Source organism: Anas platyrhynchos, chromosome Z (assembly GCF_047663525.1).
Source record: "Anas platyrhynchos isolate ZD024472 breed Pekin duck chromosome Z, IASCAAS_PekinDuck_T2T, whole genome shotgun sequence".
NCBI classification, from domain to species: Eukaryota; Metazoa; Chordata; class Aves; order Anseriformes; family Anatidae; genus Anas; species Anas platyrhynchos.
The window spans coordinates 4,363,406-4,382,890 of record NC_092621.1 but is presented as its reverse complement, the minus strand read 5'-3'; positions in this window follow the sequence as shown (position 1 = coordinate 4,382,890).

Sequence of the window (19,485 nt, the reverse complement as noted above, 5' to 3'; positions counted from 1 at the left end):
ATAATAGTTTATATCAATCAAAACATGTCATTTTACAGGGTGCCATGAGAAGCAAAAATAGGGAAAGGACTTTCCACTGCATGTGTTTGTTGTTGTTGTTGTTGTTGTTTTTCCAACTGCAATAACCCCAGACATTTTAGATGTCAAATAGTTTGTTTTAAACGAAGTGAAAGTGAAGTGAATGGGGAAATGTTTGTGGTATCTGGGAAATGCCAGTCCCTGTGGCTCACTGACCACCCTGATTATTTATGGGTAATTTGACCCACATTTAATTTCAAGTGACACAAACGCACATGGGCATATAGTCTAAACTACCTTGCTTTAATAATGAAAACATGCTTAGCTTTGCTGAATATTTGCTGGAAAATGAGTTCACACAAATCTCACCTGAGTTGCAGCTCTGTTAGTTTCCAGTTGGATGATTCCTGGGTTTTATATTTATTTTATATTCTTCACCCAATTTGTGCTGAGATTTAGATATACTAGGACTTGTGAGAAAAAGAAGAGAGAAGAAAAAGAAAAAAGAAAAAAAAAAGGAGAGAGAGACAGAGAGAAAAGAGAGAGAGACTTTCAACCATGGAAGTTTAAAGTCAGACTCATTTCTCAGTATTTGCAGTGACATGTAATTAGATTGTAGATCTTCAATCCTTTCCACCTTTCAGAAAATAAGACAGAAAAAAGAGACCCTAAAGAAGGTTCTCAGCAGCCTTCCTATCTAAGCTGTGAGTTTAGGATGTTCTTTTCACTCGTTTCTTGTCTTTGATGCTGCACTGATTTTTATGTTGACAAATTCATGTAGAGCCCATCTGACTTCAGGCTAGTCAGGGTGTTAGTACTTCGCTTGTCATGAAAGTTTTATACTATATATATCCCAATTCCTTTCCCTGTATACTCTTCTACCCTTTTCATACTTCACTTACTGTCACTGACTTTTTAATGAAGAATATTGGCACTCTTATAGGTACTTGCTGAACAATACAAAAGTAATGGTGCAAATCTTCATTCCTTCAGAGCAATGAGGCCTGTTATTTGAGGAGTATGCTGTTGACTACAGCAAATTGAGAGTAAGTAATCCAACTGGAGTTCGCCCATGACATGAGCCAATATATCTGAGACTAAATAAAGCAGCATCCTCCAGAGGCATTCTGTATGGTCAGCAGCCACAAAGATGCAAAAAAAAAGTGTGATATATTTTTTATAAATAAAAGTGTTTTAAACAACAGATAGCTTCTAAGTTCTGATCCCGTTTGCAAGCCAAAATTCTGTAAGCAGGAAGACACAATGCCACAATGTATCTTATGTCTTAATGTATCTGGCAGTAAAAAAAAAAAAAAAAAAAAAAAAAAAAAAAAAAAAGCTATAAACAGCATCTGAATTCAGCAATATTTTATACATATCCATGACTTTTTCTTAAAGTTAGTAAAAGAAGTCCTTCATTCATTTCAGAACTTTTCAGAACATTTCAGAAAAATACTCTAAATACTCTGGCCTGGAAAATGCACAACACTGTTACTGTTTCTGGACAGGAAAAAAAATAAAAAAGGCTAGTAACCATGTAACTAAATAAATAAATAAACAAACACCAAAGTACAGTTTCATGTGGGCAGCAGAAGTCTGGGGATAAAAATAGCATCACAAAGTTAGTCCCAAGTTATCTAAGATAACTGCAGTGAACTGCTCTTTTTGGTGTCTGTCTCTCTAGCAGTCCTATGGGACTAGTGCAGCTTCACAGATTTTGGACTGGATAGATCATGCCTGACCTTCTCAGAGAAGAGGCAGAAAAAAGATTCAGGCAAAAATGTCTTCTCCAAACGAACCAACAGTGTTGATAGGGGACCACAGATGTTTTGTATCACTGTGTAATATGCAATATTGGCAAATAATAATTCAGCAGTAGACTTGCATCTTGTCAGCACTTTGCAGTCTCTTGAGGAATAGCCACTGCTGACCTATAGTATTCAAACTTTGTCTTCTTAATATGTATTTTAATTGGTGGCAAACAACTCCACAGCATACATAGCAGCCAACATGTTCAACTCAGCAGAAGCCTATAAACACAGCAAACATTAATTGATAGTACTGGCTAGCTACTGCTAGCTAACTTTGCATCATTCATATGTTGCTTTGCCATGAGTAACAGAAAGACAATCCAGTGTATGCAGTGGCCATTTCCTAGTTTGAATGCTAACACAGAGAGTTAGTAAGACAGGGATTCAGCTGAAAGAACCTTCCAAATATATAAATAGTACCCAAGTAAGTTGGGTACTATGGAAGATTTTAGGCTAGTTAATTTCACAAACTCTAGTTATTTGGGGAAATAAAATGAGAGATTGGAAGTTTAGTTTAGTTGTGTGCTTCTTCCTCTCTTGCAGAGTTTCCATCTCCCAGTTACAGAAATATGAAGACAAAGTGGCTGTCATGCCACACACTTCTTTGCAAACGTTGTGTCCTCATCTTGGATAGATGCAGGAGCAAAATTTTGCCTGAAATTAAATTCAGTGGAACAATCCTTCTTTTTTCATCAGATGTGCAGAACCTGCCTTCCCAGCTGAGTCTGCAGCTCCACACCCTCATTGTCAACTGGCAGCTAACAAATGTGATGCCCATCTACAAGAAGGGCTGGAGGGCAGACCTGGGGAACTATAGGCCTGTCAGTTTGATCTCAGTACCAGGGAAGCTCATGGAGCAGATTATCTTGAGTGTCATCACATGGCTCTTACAGGGCAACCAGGTGATCAGGCCCAGTCAGCATTTATGAAAGCGTTTATGAAAGGCAGGTCCTGATTGAAGAACCTGATCTCCTTCTATGACAAAGTGACACTCTGGGTGAATGATGGAAAGGCTGTGGATGTGGTCTACCTTGACTTCAGTAAGGCTTCTGACACCATTCCCCACAATGTTCTCCACAAGAAACTGGCTGCTCATGGCTTGGACTGGTGTATGCTTCATTGGATTAAAAACTGGCTGGGTAGCTGGGCCCAAAGAGTTGTGGTGAATGGAGTCAAATCCATCTGGAGGCTGATCACTAGCGGTGTCCCCCAAGGCTCGGTACTGGGGCCGGTCCTCTTAAATATCTTTATTGATGATCTGGATGAGGGGATCGAGTGCACCCTCACTAAGTTCACAGATGACACCAAGTTAGGTGCGTGTGTCAATCTGCTCAAGGGTAGGAAGGCTCTGCAGAAGGATCTGGATAGGCTGGACCAATGGGCTGAGGCCAACTGTATGAAGTTCAACAAGGCCAAGCACCAGTTACTGCACCTGGGGCGCAACAACCCCAAGCAGAGCTACAGGCTGGGCAACAAGTGGTTGGAAAGCTGCCTGGTGGAGAAGGACCTGGGAGTGATGGTGGACAGTCGGCTGAACATGAGCCAGCAGTGTGCTCAGGTGGCCAAGAAGGCCAACAGCATCCTGGCTTGTATAAGAAGTAGTGTGGCCAGAAGCTCTAGGTAAGTGATTGTCCCCCCATACTCGGCTCTGGTGAGACCGCACCTTGAGCACTGTTCAGTTTTGGGCCCCTCGCTACAAGAAGGACGTGGAGATGCTCAAGAGAATCCAGAGAAGGACAACGAAGCTGATGAGGGGTCTGGAGAACAAGTCCAATGAGGAGTAGCTGACAGAGCTGGGACTGTTCAGCCTGGAGAAGAGGAGGCTCAGAGGTGACCTTATTGCTCTCTACAGGTGCCTTAAAGGAGGCTGTAGAGAAGTGCCTGGTGACAGGATGAGGGGGAATGGGCTAAAGTTGCACCGCGGGAGGTTTAGATTGGATGTTAGGAAAAACTTCTTTACCGAAGGGGTTGTTAGGCATTGGAATGGGCTACCCAGGGAAGTGGTGGAGTCACCATCCCTGGAGGTCTTTAAAAGACATTTAGATATAGAGCTTAGTGATATGGTTTAGTGAAGGACTTGTTAGTGTTAGGTGAGAGGTTGGACTAGGTGATCTTGGAGGTCTCTTCCAACCTAGACGATTCTGTGATTCAGTAAATAAATAAATAAATAAATAAAACATACAGAAAGCTAAATGGATTCCTTATAATATGTTTAAGAGGAAACATTTCTGCTTGCCCTATATCACTTTTACATTTGCATATATACCCTTACTGCCTCTCCTTCCTAAGTACAAGGTTTCTGTGGCATGTCAAGGCTGACCAGCAGAGTGCAGCAACTATTTGACAAGAAGCTCTGGCACATTGCTACTTTTACCACTTGCTTGGACAAAGAGGAGGCCCCTGAAGGCAGATTTCAAGCTCAGATGCACACATATGCCTGTTACCAGGATTCAAAATCCCTTAGTGAAGCACTTTCAAAATGCTGCAATAGCAAGGAAATACAGCACTCTTCATATATAATTGTGTGTTAAACAACCTAGAAGAGAAAAAAGGTGGTCAGAAAAGGTGGACAGCTTATTTTGCAGAACCTGCATTTCTGTATGTGCAAAAAAAATAAAAAGGTGTCTCTAAGCAACCTGTTGAGAAATTGTGTGTATTACATGAGCTTTTTTTATCTGTTGTTTATTGTTGTTGTTGTTGTTATTTATTATAGTTGTTAGTATAGTTATATATGTATATTTATAGTATATTTCTCATTTGTTATAGTTATTATAACAACAAGTATTATTACTATTAACAGCTTTTTATGATTCCAATATTTTGAGACCCCAAAAAGATTTGGGCTGATTGCACAGGTTATCTCTGGGTTAAGTCTCTTGCATTCCAAGTGAGTTGGACATGGCAAGGTAGAAAGGAAATTTTTTAAAGCTTGAGAATCAGACCATTGATTCCAGCTAAAGTGTGGTAAACAGTCTAGATGGAGTAACTCAAAATTAAGTAGGCTCCTTTTTATGTAACTTAAAGTGGCTATGTAAATAATTCATCTAAGTTCACAAAGGTTATTTTAAGGTGGATAACATGTACCATATTCTTTCTCAAAAAAAAAAAAAAAAAAAAAAAAAAAGGCAAGCTTCCTATTTTTTTAAGAAACTATTTTGCGTAGTTTTTTATGTTGAAGCACAAAGTTTAGCTATGTCTGTGACTGTTTTGAAGGGTGATTCAGATGATTGCACTCACCATGATTTCCCAGGGTGGCTGCATGTATTGTGTGCAAAATGTGATTCCCTCAGCATAGTTATCCAGAGTACTCAAAGCATCTTCCAAACTGTAGAGGACATACAGTACTGTGGGCAGGCCATAAAATTAAAAGCACCATCTTCTTTTGTGTTTGTTTAACAGATGAGCATAATTCAAATATAACAACTAGGCAGAATATGAAGATTTTTCAGCATATCATGACAAATCTAGCTTTTTTCGGTGCATGTTATAAATCAGTGTTAGAGTCTGCATGAAAGGACAGATAATATTTAGATCTTCCCTGAAAAAAACAGCCTCTAAAATAATTGAAAGAAAAAATAAATATTTTATATTAACCAAAAAAAAATATATATATATATATATATAAAAATAACTATTTGATATAAAAGAAGTAATACACATTGGGGTACCTAGGGCTTATCTTCTCAAATGCAAACTGTCAGCATGGACATAGTTAATGGAGAAAAAGAAGTTCTAAGACCATAAAACAACAGGTACAAGAAAAAGAGTTCAAGTCTCTAGACAATTCATCTGCAGTCCTTCTCATTAAACAAGGTTGCCTCCTTTTATATAGTGGGGTAAATAGTGGTTATCTTTATCAATTAAATTTATACTTAAATTTTGTAAGAGCCCTCCTGGGGATATTTGTGTTCCAAATCCAAGAACTGATGCTTGTCCTCTTTAACTGTGGCCTTTTATTTTTTCTTCTTACTTCTACTTAACTCAATCCTAGCTTTATTGAAGAGTTTTGTAGGAGTCATAACACACTGCCTCTTCTAGAAATTAATTCCTCTTTCTGTAATGTGCACAGCTGTATACAACTACTGAGTGTTGAAATGACATCAAGGAAAGTAATTTTTGTTATGCTGCCAGATGTGTGTGAACTACCAAGAATATACAAAGGAGACCTTTCTATGGTTTCTTCTGGTCTGTACATTTGCCCGTCATGGTATTTACCCGTTGGATTTTTTTAAATGAATCCTGGAAGGGTATATTGCCACCTTCAGGCCAAAAATCTCAAAAATTCTTCCACTGTGCTAATTAGGAAATTCAAATGTGGAAGAGCTTGATTTAGACCAATTCCACCTTTTATTTTCTTAGGACACAAAAACCTTTATCTAAGATTCAGTGAAGTCCTACTAAATTCTGACTCATCAAGCTACTTTCAATTATTCTCCAGCTGATACTATTGGAAATATTTTGTGGTCACATCACCTAACCTAGTGATTATCCGTTCAGCTTATTGTTAAGTAGAAGTGCTTTCTGTTTGCCCGTTGATGATTTTTAATTATAATCAGAACTCTGTCACAAGCCCTAATCAATAAAGTGCTGGGAAACCTCAGAGGCTGAAAGAGGGAGAAATAATCATTAGATGTCATTAAAGTGATGGGTAATAGAAGCACAATTCTTTGTACAATGGCCAATGTTTCAAGTGCTTATTGATTTCCTTTTATAACGATTATACTGCATTCCGGAAAACTGGGGAGGAGAAGGAGGAAAGAGGAATGTGAAGGAAAAAAATAAAAAAAAAAGAAAGAAAAAGAAAAAAAAATCTCCACGTGCTATTCATGCCTCAGAAGGCACAGTACAGAATACACTAAGATGATAATCTGTTCTTCTAGACCTTTAGAATAGAACCATGCTTTCTGAATGTGTTTTGTTTAATCATTCATATTAAATATTTTATTTTAATACTCTCATTGCCTTCCAAGTGCTAAGGGAACACAGTGCTAGCCATACCAGCCTATTCCCATTCCAAGCAATATGATAATTCTTCAGACAGCTTTGCAATGAAAAAAATAATGTTCCCCATGCATGATTTATAATAATTTTATAAGGTGAAGTAATTATATTATCAGATATCCCTGATGTTTTTGAGCAATAAGGCACCTTCATAATAACACACGACATCTTATAATTACCAAAAGGCAATTGCACTCCTGGGGAAAGGGGGAGGCCAAGGTACAAGTCTTGCCTATACAATGCCCCCAAGGATGTTATTATCAGGATATAAATAAATAAATACAATGAAAAGAAGTTGGGGGGAGGGAGAGTGAAGCTGATACTGAATAATGTTGAGCTGTGTTATAATGCAATTCCAGATTTATAAGAAAGGACAAAAGTTTACTTTTATGCTAGGATATGATGTGACAGTTCAGAAAATCTAAACAGCAATTTTATATGAGTGGAGCTATTCACAGAATTTAACCCATCTCTTCAGAAATCTCCTTGACCAATCAAAGTCATTTTGTAAAAAATCAGACTGGACTGAGAAAAGCGTTAAAATTCTAACATGCATCTATTACTCAGAAAGCTGTTGCAGTAAGTTTCTAGGTGGTTTAGCACATGCATGATTCTTATTTCAAGGTTCCTTCTTCCTTCCAAATGTTTTTTATAGACCTGTTACTGGAATCATGAACAGCAGATAAACCTGCCACTGTGTGTTGCTGTTTTGTTTTGTTGATGCTTTTTAAAAATAAATAAAAATAAAAATAAATAAAAATAAAAGTCTTTTTTCTCATCAACATCTTGCAAAGATATTTGTCTCTGATTAACTTATTTTTTGTTCAAACTGTATTTAGATGGATCTCTGGCATCAGTTACATTCAGAAGTCTCTTTCAATTATCCTCCGTTCCTCTGTTCTTAAGACTTTTTTTCTTTTTCTTGCAAGGCCTCTAAAAACTCAGTCAATTACTAAGCTTAAGGGCAATTTAAGTTTTATGTATCAAGTATTATGTAGGGTTTGGGGTTTCTCAGAAGGACAGCAAACTAGAGTAGGTTTAGAGGTGAGTGATGAAGATCATCAGGTTTACATGACCTGCAAGAAGAAGCTTAGTAGCTGAGCTTGTTTATTTTGGGGAAAGCAAAGCAGAAAAGTGGTCTGCTAACAACCTTCTTGATCAGAGTTACAAGTGATGTCCCCGTGCTCTTTCTGGAAGCAATAGATAACAGACAGGAAAAGTAGCCACGGGTTGTGGTGTTGGAAGGCAATGAACACTGGAAAAGGTTTTCCAGACTGAATTTAATACTCTGAGGATTCACTTTGTTTTCTTTTTCTTCAACAATTCTACATGCTTCTGGTTGAACTCTAAAGGACAGGCCATGGAAATTAATTTTTCCTCTCCCATCCAAAAGTTGTTTGGTATTTTCTCTCAATCAATTAAATTATGTGTCTTATGTTTCTGTTTCCATTTTACAATTAAACTGGAGTAGTTAATCAAAGGAAATCATGCCTCAGCAGAAAGCCAGAAATGGGTAAATAGTCTAGAGGGGGAAGGGAGAGCCCATATTGTTACCTAGCAGTGTATGTGGCTTGAAATCACCCAGATAATTAGTAAATCAAAGAATCTTGTCTGCTGCTGTGCATCAGGAAGACCAGGCCATTAACTCACTCAAAAGGACAAATGGGGATAGATAGATTTCAGTTTCAGGTTTCACTCCTGAGGTGCATTTCAGGGCTCTCTCTAGAACCTCACAGTGTGTTTTGTTTCCCATCAGAACTTTCCTGACAAATGCTATTAGAGCAACTTCAAGAAACTTAAGGACAGCTTCACTTAGTTGCTGCATGACAACATAGATGTAATACATGATCAGCTACAGGCACCACAGCAAACTCAGACATGTGAAACCTGACTGTTCAGAACATGAGACCTAAGTGTTCAAGCTCCCATTATTGTCGAGGACATAAGGTAGTAGATTTAAATTAAATATCAAGTACTCTTTGAGATGTCTTAGGGCATAATGCATGAGTTCCAGTTGATTACAGTCTCCCGTATATCCCATGTAATATTTGCCAGTTGGATCTCCAAGCATTTTGAATGGCCGTAGGTGCTATGTGTGGAGGAGAGTATACAATCCCAAAGTATTCCATAGAGTCTAGTGATCTAATCAGCCTGGTCTAAAGTAGACATCTACATTCAGTCAGATGAATGTCTTTAGGATCCGTTTACTGCACTGACTAGATTTCCAATAACTACAGGGGTGAATGTTACCAGAAGCACATTTCTAAAGAACTGTAGACAAATTTATTTCAGTCTCCTATGTTTTGATATCCTAGTTTGTAAGCTGAATCCCAACTTAATTGTCTCCTAAAACTAGGTTTAAACATCAGCAGTCTTGTAGGTACCAAGAATGAGGCATGAAGTAAAAATAAATTGTTTTGTTACCTTTGCCTATTTTTTCTAAAAAATTACTTGATATGTACAAAAAAATAGGGTGTTGCATGTATATGAGTAAGAAAAGCAGACTTGTTTGACACTAATAATACTTGCAGGAATTCAATTAAGCATTCATAGCTAAAACAAAATTAAAAGTTAAAGCCTTTGTTTTCCTTAAGCCATACTCTATTTTGCCATTAAGGGACATCAATTAGTTTCTCAAAAATAACATCTTTTCAGCTTTTCTAGAAGGTGTTTTTTCTTTCACATACACTTATATATTTTTTCTTAATTAGAACTACAGTCAGTAGATATACCTTAATTTGCTATTTTTGAGTTTGAAAAATAATCAATGAATATATATTTGCCTTTTCATTGTTCTCATTAAAAACTTTCATCTTTTACATTCTTGAAATAAGGGTACCACATCAGCAGTCCAGCAAAGAGCTCACTTTATCCCTCAGCTTCCTGTAATTTACTACAAGAAGATACATCAACAGAAAGCATAATTCAATCATCAAGCTAAATACATCCATTAACGAGCTTACGTGAAAAAATATTAGTCCTATCAGCTGACAAAGGCTGAGGAAGGTGGAAATAGTTGATACAAGTACTAGTGCTATAACAGAAGAAAAACTTCAAGGAAGTTCATAAGACTTAAAACAGTTCATAATTAAATATGGATTCTGGATTCAATACCTGGTCAAGGGTTTATTTATCAAATCAAAACCAATATCTTAAAAAGTAAAATATTCTCATTAAACTCTAATAAAAGTCTCAGCCATGATATAAAATCTGAAAGACTTTTTAAAAATCTTATTAAATCCTGCAAAGAACTCTTGTTATAAGTATCACATTTCATCCACTTAACTATTCCAAAAGGATCCTGTAGATTCTATGCTCTACATCATTTTTTTGTTTTTGTTGTTTAAATTTATTCTTAGTATTAAAAGAAAATAGGGTTTTACAAATAAAACATCTAATAACAATCACTTTTAAGAATGTTATATTACTATTAAACATTGCATAAAATTAATATTAATTAGATTCAATTAAACTTTTTAGGTTTTGAGTTATTGAGTTTAATTCAATTTCAATAAATTTAAATTAAGCCCTATTTGTTTACCTAAAAAAAAAAAAAATCTAGTCACTATCAATTATCTTCAATTAATTTCATCTACTTGTGCTACATTTTCAGATAATTCTCCATTACTTTCAATTAGTTTCTATTAATTTCAAGTGGTTTTCATGACTGTTAACTGATTTCATAAGAAACAAATGTCCTTTAATGTGGATATGTACTATTACCACTTGCCCTCCTGTCATAAATGGCTAATTCAGTGCCAGATCCTCATCTGGAGCTTACTGACATAGTCCCTATAGTGTCATTGTAGCACTATTGAGTGAGAGCAGTCATAAAACTCCTGTTTCCTGAGAACTAAAGACAGAAGGAATTTCACCTCAAACTACCATGAAGTCAGGATTTCAACCTAATCTTTCTAAACTATACCAGTTAGCCTAGATTTCCACTACAGAATAAGGCTCTCAGTTCTCAACAATGTTACGTAGTAGAAAAACACATATTTATTTTGATCCTTTTCAACATTTCATAAGTTCACAGTACTGTCTTGGGCATCTAGTACTATTTTAGATCCCTATTTTCTCTCCTGAACAGCGACTCACATACTTTTATCATCTGGCAACCAATGGCACTTGTTTTACAGACATATCTTAAGGCCGTTTAACCAAATGCTTAATCAGTTTGGTCAACACAATGACTTCCAAAAATAAGATGAGTATCCCTGGACTGATGAAAGTCCAGTGACTATAAAGCTCTCAGTTCTTTTGCTAAATCTCCACGGATTGTAATGAAAATCAAGAAATCAAGACAGCTATTTTAGATGTAAACACTTACACAGTATAAACAGGAATGTATGTAAGATGAACATCACTTTAATCATTTAATCTTTTGGTGACCTAGAGACTAGCCTATTTTCAATGTGGGACGGATGAAGGATAAAGCATTAGTAATCCTATCATTGTCCTATGCTGCTTCCAGTTCTGGACTCAGTTTAAGCTTGCAACCACTATAATTAAAACTTTCAGCATTTGAAGTACATGGTTATTTTAGGTAAAAACAATGCTTAAGAAGGAACATATATGGACATATGAAATAAAATATATAGCATTCTTGGAGAACAGATGAATTCATGGAGTCTGTGCAAATGGAATCATTGACAATTTGGTGTCAAAGTAGCAGTTACCTTCAAGCAAACTCAGCAACACAAGCCACTCATCTTGCACCATTTTAAATCCACAGAAAACTTTTCATCTGAGATGTTAAAAAGAAAGTTAAATATCCCTTTTAGCATTTCTGCAAAACACAATTAATAAGAGATATCATAAGGTTTTATATCGTAGAAGCAAAATCTCTACAACATTCAAAAATGAAGATAAAGTGTATTATTGTTTAACACCTGAAATGCATATTTGCATGCTCATCTGGGTTTGAACATCTTCTAGCCATAAGCCAACTCTGCTGTCATGTGAGGCAGACACCAAAATATAAGGGATGAGCAAGAGCTGGCTGAAGTCAGATGAAGCTCCATATTTAACTTCATCAACGTCTTAGAGAAGGTCTTGCAGCACACTCACAGATTTTGGTGGTCAATGTTTTTGGTGGTCATGTTATTTTTGTTGTTGTTGTTGTTGTTTTTTATTTGTTTGCTTGTTTGTTTTTAACCCTGTATGATACTTCCAGGAACCAAAAACTCAAAAGATTCTTCAAGCATGAAGTGGCTGGTTATATTGTACAGGCTTAGAGAATACTTATGCAGTGAGGGCTTCCTATTTATTCTGAACAGAAACATAAACTAAACACTAACATCTAGAGTTAGGAAGAAATTTCTTTGTGCAGCCATACAATTACAAATCTCATTGTAGCTGAAATCAACTTTCACCTCATTGAAAATTGCCATCAGATAAAAATGTTTTGGTTTGGTCAGTCTCAACAAAACAGTTCTGCCTGATTTTTTTTCTGTTAGTAGCTGAACCTGCAAGGGATTCACAGATAGAACTCTATTTTCAGAATCTGAAAATTAGAATGATAAAAAACACTTTTCTGAATTAGTGTATTCAAGAGAAATAATAACATTTTTGTTTCTGTAGATCACTGCTCAAAATAAGTTACCTTGTTTAGTCCAGCTGAACTGGATTTGGCTCAGTGTCTCTTTACTGAAAACTCTTCCTTTGGGCAGTTCAATTCCATGATTATTTCAGAATGCATAGATCTTAAAGATGGGGACGACTGAAAAATTATTATAGATGTGTACTGGAAATTTACCTTTCTTTCCAGATTAAATTATGACTTTGGACTGCTACTTAGAAATAGAGGACTGAATTTGGAATCACAAAAAAAAAAGAAAAAAAAAAAAAAAGCTTTTGAAAATGCTTCTGCCAGAAACAAAATAAGTCAAACTAAACAAATTTAGATGGAAATTCATAAAACATGAAAAATAAAAGGAGGATAGATAGCATGTTAGGCACTGCTATATCAGCTGACACTCAGGAAGATGATGGGTTTTATTGAATATACAGTGGTTTGGAAAAACCTATATCCATTTACATTGTAAAATCACATATACTAATGTACTTTGGGTTTAAAATCCCATATGTTGGCTGCAGTACTAATATTGGTTCAAGCAAATTATGCCCTGGCTTCACTAAATGCACATATCTATTTCAGTTACACTTGCAATTTCGCAACAGATCCTGTATTATTTATTCTGCGGCATAGATCAGGTTACATAAAATTAATGGTTGAACTTAATTCATAAGGGCTGAATTAAAATGTGTTGGTCAGAATGAAAAAGAAAGAGAGAGAAAGGAAGAAACCTGGTTTTGATTATATTTATGTCTGTTCCAGTATTGGTGCAGCACAGTGATGTACAAGTGCTGGCTGCACTTAACACACATTAATTCCAAAAGAAATAAGCACTGTCATTTTTATTTTTATTTTTTCTCATGATGGCTTTTGTCTACAACATTTATTTTTTTTTGGTAGATACCAGTTTAAGTTCAATTTGTTTAAAAATGTCTAAGAATATTTATGGATTTTTAATATCACTGGTTTATTTTTGTTGTTAAGTATGCAGGTTTCAGGAAACTACTCTGGATGACCTAGTTCTGCTGCTCCTGTCCATACAAAACAGCCATGCATGTCAAAGAGAATTTTGTACTATTTAATCTTGCCCATGTGTGTAGTTCAAAAATCTCCTATAATGCTATAATGAGTGTTGCCCAGCAGCAAAGTTCTTTCCCTACAGAGATCCCAATCCAATGGCAGAAAATGTATGAGTCAGGGTTCTGGCAGGTTTGAAGGACAGGCAGTCTAAATAAATTAGTCATATCATTGATAAGAATTTCCCCTTCCCATAGAAACTCATGGGTAGGAATCAGGTTTAGCACAGATATGTGGGGTCTGGGACTTATTTCAGATCTTTGGAGAGACACTGTTGCTGTAAGTGATTGCTTGAATTATGCTGGAAAGGAGCTTTTGACTTAACATCCATTCTTCCAAGGACATGATATTGTCTGTTTCCCCACATGGAACAGGTGACCTGAGATCCCGTTGTCTTCCTTTAGACAGTCAAAAACCGCACCTTGACCATGCCTCACACCTCCTCAAATCAGACTTGAATCATGACCACTGTTTGCCCCTTTCTTTCCAATCTGCATCCATGCAGACTTCCATTTGGACCCTGTTTTCAACTCTATCCTGTCCAGCCTCCATGAAGTGAAAACTGTGACATACCATGGACAAGAATGTCAAAAACACATGAGCAAGTTTTCCCTCTGGATCACCTTGTTCAAATATTACCATTCCTGGAATATATTCAAGCTATCCAGTCTTCACAGATAAACGAAGAACAATTTGTTCTGGCCAGAGCTAAAAGGAGTGGAGGCAATGGTTCTTTTCCAGTGGTATTCCCACTACACTGCAGATTACTGCTATTATGCACATGTCTAAAATAAAGGTACTTCCTCAAACTCCACATGTGAACTGTGATCACCCGAAGTGGTGTGCGTGTCTCCGACTGAACCAGGGTAATATCACACTTCATCTCATGAGCTTTGGCTGTAGCTTCAAAGAATGACACATCTGCTTATCCACCCCCACATCTCCTGGCTTTGGTGACTATATCAAACTGTAGACAGGCAAGCAACTGCCAAGCTTAAAACACAAAACAAAACAAAAACACTCCCTCCAGCTGATGGAGAGCACAACGGTCTGTCTGCTGAACAAGCAGCTGGTGAAAGCAAAACGATATTTGCACAGGCTCTGATGACTTCCTAGATTAATTCAGGAATTTGCTCCTCAGTTTCCAAGAAAACCAGTTCGATTTATCTGCTTTACTGGAGAAGTCATACAGGGGAGCTCTATTCCTCACAAACAATTGCTGCAACACAGCTCATGAAAGCAGGAGACAGAAATTTCTTGGCTACTGGTCCATGATACTGGTCCATGATAGTTGCTTCTGGAACACATCAGAATGACTGTAAGCTTCAGCACTTTCAGAACAAAATGTAAAACATTCTTCCATTGACCTTGCTTTCCCACAATAACACCACATAAAATAACAGAGCAAGGAAAAAAAATAAATACAGAGAGCTTTATGAGTGCACTTTAATAAATCAATAGGGGGTTTAGATACCACATGGTAGCTGCTGTATAAATACACAGACAGGAAGATCCTGTCCTAAAAAATTAGAATAGGCAATTCCTGAACCTGTTATTGTCCAGTTTCACTTGAAACAAGGGAAAGTCAGTATTATTTTATCCCCACTGGCAGAGGGAAACCTAGTGTCTAATTCTTAACTGCTCTAAATAAATATATTTCTGTGTCACTGGTGGTAGTATGATCTACCTCTGTGATCCAACCAAGAGAAGAATCACACATTGCTTGTATTTCTGATTATAAACAGATATAGGAAGAGCACAGTAGAGTTTAAATTTTCTTTCATGTCTGCACATAAAAAAACAGAGAAACATAGGTAAATGCTGTGAAGTAAAGCTAAGGATTATTGCTGAGTTTCACAGAAACACTCAGGGATATTTTGCAGTATTGATGATTTCTATTAATTATACTCTTAAAATGTTAAATTTATATTCTTCAATATCCTTCTCTAACAGAATTATAGAGTAGTTTGGGTTGGAAAGGACCTACCTTAAAGATTATCTAACTCCACCCCCTTGCCATGGGCAAGGACACCTCCCACAAGACCAGGTTGTTCAAAGCCCCAACTAACCTGGTCTTGAGCACTTCCAGGGATGGGGCATCTGCAGCTTCTCTGGGCAGCCTGTTCCAGTGCCTAGCATCTGAGGAAATAATTTCTTCCTAATATCTAACCTAAATCTACCTTTTTTAGTTTAAAGCCATTACTTCTTTTCCTATCACTGTTTCCCATGTCAGAGAGTCCCTCCCCAGCTTTTCTGTAGCCCTCTTTAGGTACTGGAAGGTCGCTGTAAGTTCTCCCAGAGCTTTCATTCTCCAGGCTGAACAACTTCAGCCTGTCTTCATAGGAGAAAGACAATCTGATGATCCTGGTGGCCTCTGATCACCCTTGTGGCCCTCCTTTAGTTCTGCTGTAACAGGTCTAAGTCCTTCTTGGGCTGGGGGCCCCAGAGCTGAATGCAGCAGTTCATGGGTGGTCTCATGAAAGCAGAGTAGAAGGGAAGAATCAACCTACCTTGACCTGCTGGTCATGCTTCTTTTGATGTAGCCCAATTGGCTTTCTGGCCTACAAATGCATATTGCCAGCTCACATTCAGCTTTTTATCCATCAATACCAGCAAGTCCTTCTATAATATACAGTATTATGTGCATATGGCTAAATTAACTGGTTATAAGCTAAGGGCTAAGGACTGGTTATCACATAAGGTCAGCAAAACCCAACTCTTAGAGTGCAGCAGACACATTGCATTTCTAATACATCTCGCTGTTACTGTATGCATTCTTTCAGTTTTGCAAAAGAGAGGTGAAATGAATGCCATCTTTATATGCAGACTAAGAAAAGCAGACTTTTGTTCAGAAGATGGGTAAATAAAATAGCATTTGCTTAAGATTATGAGAAGGAGTTCCAGGAAGCAATGAAGAGGGAGAAATACAGGATGTGAAACCTGGATTGTAGAGTGGCATGGGGAAGATCTAGCTTACACGTAGGCAAACCAGACTGATATGAGAAGGGCAAAAGAACATCAGGGACTAGGGAATAGGTTTCTTGCAACAAAGTGGGTGATGATTTCAGGAAAGGAATAGGAGGATCAGATTGTAAAATAGAACAGCAGTAACTGTATGTGGATGGGAAAGGAAGATGTGGAGAATTGAATGTAAATGAAGGAAATAGAGCTGCAATAAATGAAAGGGAGAAGAGGAAAGAAAATTAAACAGAATATCTCTAGGAATGGATTAGTGAAAGTCTATCTTTCCAGGCTTAAAGATGAAAAGACAGAAAAAGCTACTCTGGTCCTTAATTGCCACTGTCATAGCTAATGAATTATTAACAAGTAAATTAAGAAATTGAGTAAATCCTTTCTCTGTCTCAGTCAGCTCCCACTTCTGACAGCCACAAGTGAAATGTAAAACTCTTTTTACAACTCCTTTCCTCTCCCTTATGCAATGGCTGGCAGTGCATTGTGGTTTGATGGTTTCCTTTAGATTTGTTAGAACATCTCTCATGGTTCTTTTTGGGTGAAATTCTCTCACCACAAACTTCCACACTATGGAGGACTCTTGATAAAGCTGTGCTGATGACACATCTGCAACAGTCACTCCAGTCCTTCTGCAGGCCAGCCCAGGCTTAATGATCATAATTGTTAACCATTATATTTATGTATAACCAGTTCCCCAAAGACATCATGATGGAAAAAAAATGAATGCCACCCACAGAACACAATACTGAATTTTGTATTCTTGCTCAGAGAACCTCCTGTCCACATCATTTTAGAGAATGAAAGGGAGAAACAGCTGGGAGACCACTATGTGCTTTACAAGACTTTCAGTATGAGTTCACCTAGTACTGCCAAAAAAAAAAAAAAAAAAAAAAAAGGAGAGGAGAGGAGAGAGGAGAGAGAAGAGATGAGCAGACAATAGTTTCTTGTTTCTTCCTCAACTACTACTACTGAACAATGAGTAAGCAGTCATAGTCACATTGTGTGAGAAGTACTACAAGACTAAGAAATCTTGTCCCATGTCTTATTTCTTCAGTCACCATTTGGCTATTGGTCCTGCAGGAGATTAAGAAATACGGGGGGATGAGGGGGGGAATGGAGAGTGCTAGGATTGTTGGTTTGTTTGTTTTAATAGAAGAAATAAAAATAAAAAAAAAATAAAAAATAACAAAACATTTTGTTATTTGTTATATTAAAAGAACTTTATCTAAAATCAGAAAATATTAAACTAAAATAAACATCTTCTGTCTACTTGCATGTTTTAGCCCAAACCACTTTTCTTTGGCAAGCATATCCAACAAATATTTAGTGACTATTCTTGGCTTAGCTGTAGGCCTGTATTTCCCTGCTGCCATAAGCCTGGTATATACTTTATGTGCTTGGCAAAAGTTTTGCAATGAAAGACAATATCATTCAACAGGCCCATGAGATAATGGAGACAGAAAAAACAAATCTGCAGTCTACTACTATACAAAGACCACATGCGCACACAAACAAAAGCAAGCAAACAAAAAACCACCATAGCCAGATTTAGAGAACATGCTAAACATAACAAGCTTCTGGTAGATGCATAAATATGTATATAATTAACCCAGAGTAAGATCAGCACTCATGGATCAACAAACACTGAAGGGAGGAATCAGAGGATCTGCTGCTGCTCTGTTTAGCCTGCTGGGATCTGTTGCATCTCACAAATGCTATGTGTTTTCTTCAAAAGGAGAGAACAGAGCCCTGAAGCAGTCACTATCAGATTATGCTGACCAGAAACAAAGCACTGCTGTTGTCAGCTCCAACTGTTTGTATTTTGCTTTTCTCCTTGCCAGGTCTGCTAGCAGCTGTTTGCTCTCTTCTCTGGTGTAAATCAGGAGTAGATTCAGTCAACACAATGCCATTTCTCTGTCTATCATGTGGTAAAGATCTAATATGTTCTTGTTCCTCGGAGAGCAAAATGCAGCCAAGAATATCTGTTGGCTTTGTTTTCTTTGCTCTTGCACCAGCGTGTGACCATTAACATTAGAATATTATTTTTTTTCTCAGTAGCAATGCCCATTTATATAAAAATACAGAAGAATCAGACCCATTTGTTGTATCTGTAATGTAAATGCAGTAATGTGAATGTAGCATGAGAAGTAGAATGGGCAGACATGGGATCAGGATTTCAGATGTTTTTGTGTATCAGTGAGAATATTGATCATGATGCTGGCTACGGCAGTTAGTTTTCTCTCTGAGAAAGAGGTTTCTCTGTTGACAGCCTTTCTGTATCAAGCTTACTCTGTGCTCTCTGGCTGTCCTGCAAATGGGCTAATGAGCAGGATCTTCTCTTAACCAACTCAAGTGCCTAATCCTGAAGACCAGAAAAAGCTCCTTCAAACAGCTGACAGTTGTTGGTAGCTCTTTTATGAAACCAATATTATATTAAGTACCTGTTCTTGCTGCCATAACACATGAAAATGTCTTACATATGGAAAATTTGAAAAATATTAAGCTAGAAATTCATCCTCATTTAACTGATTTTATTTCTATGTATCAAGTCCAGCCTGATCTTTATTAGCTACCCAGAGAAGTGCTCATGGCACCAAGCCTCCCGGATTTGAAGAAGAATTTAGGTAAACTCCTAGGTGCATGGTTTAGTTTTTAGATGGTCCTCTATGGATTCAGGCATTGGACTCAATGATCCATATGGGCCCCTTCCAACTCTGTTGAAATTGGACACAAATTACTTATCTTCGAAAAGTTTCTGAAGTTGTAACGATCATAGAATCATAGAATATCCAAATTTGTGTCCAATTTCAACACTTACTTAAAGATTTTTGAGGGAGGTCATCTTATCTCCTATGTATTATCTAAATATGTACATGCACAACTAATTTCATCCCATATAATGGGGATAGCTGTACACCTTAGCAAGCCCCTCCACCATCCCTCCTAATCCAGGAGCAGATGGACTCCAGGCATTCACTAACAGACCTATTTGTGGGTGATGCAAAATTTCTCCTGCTCTGCCACGGA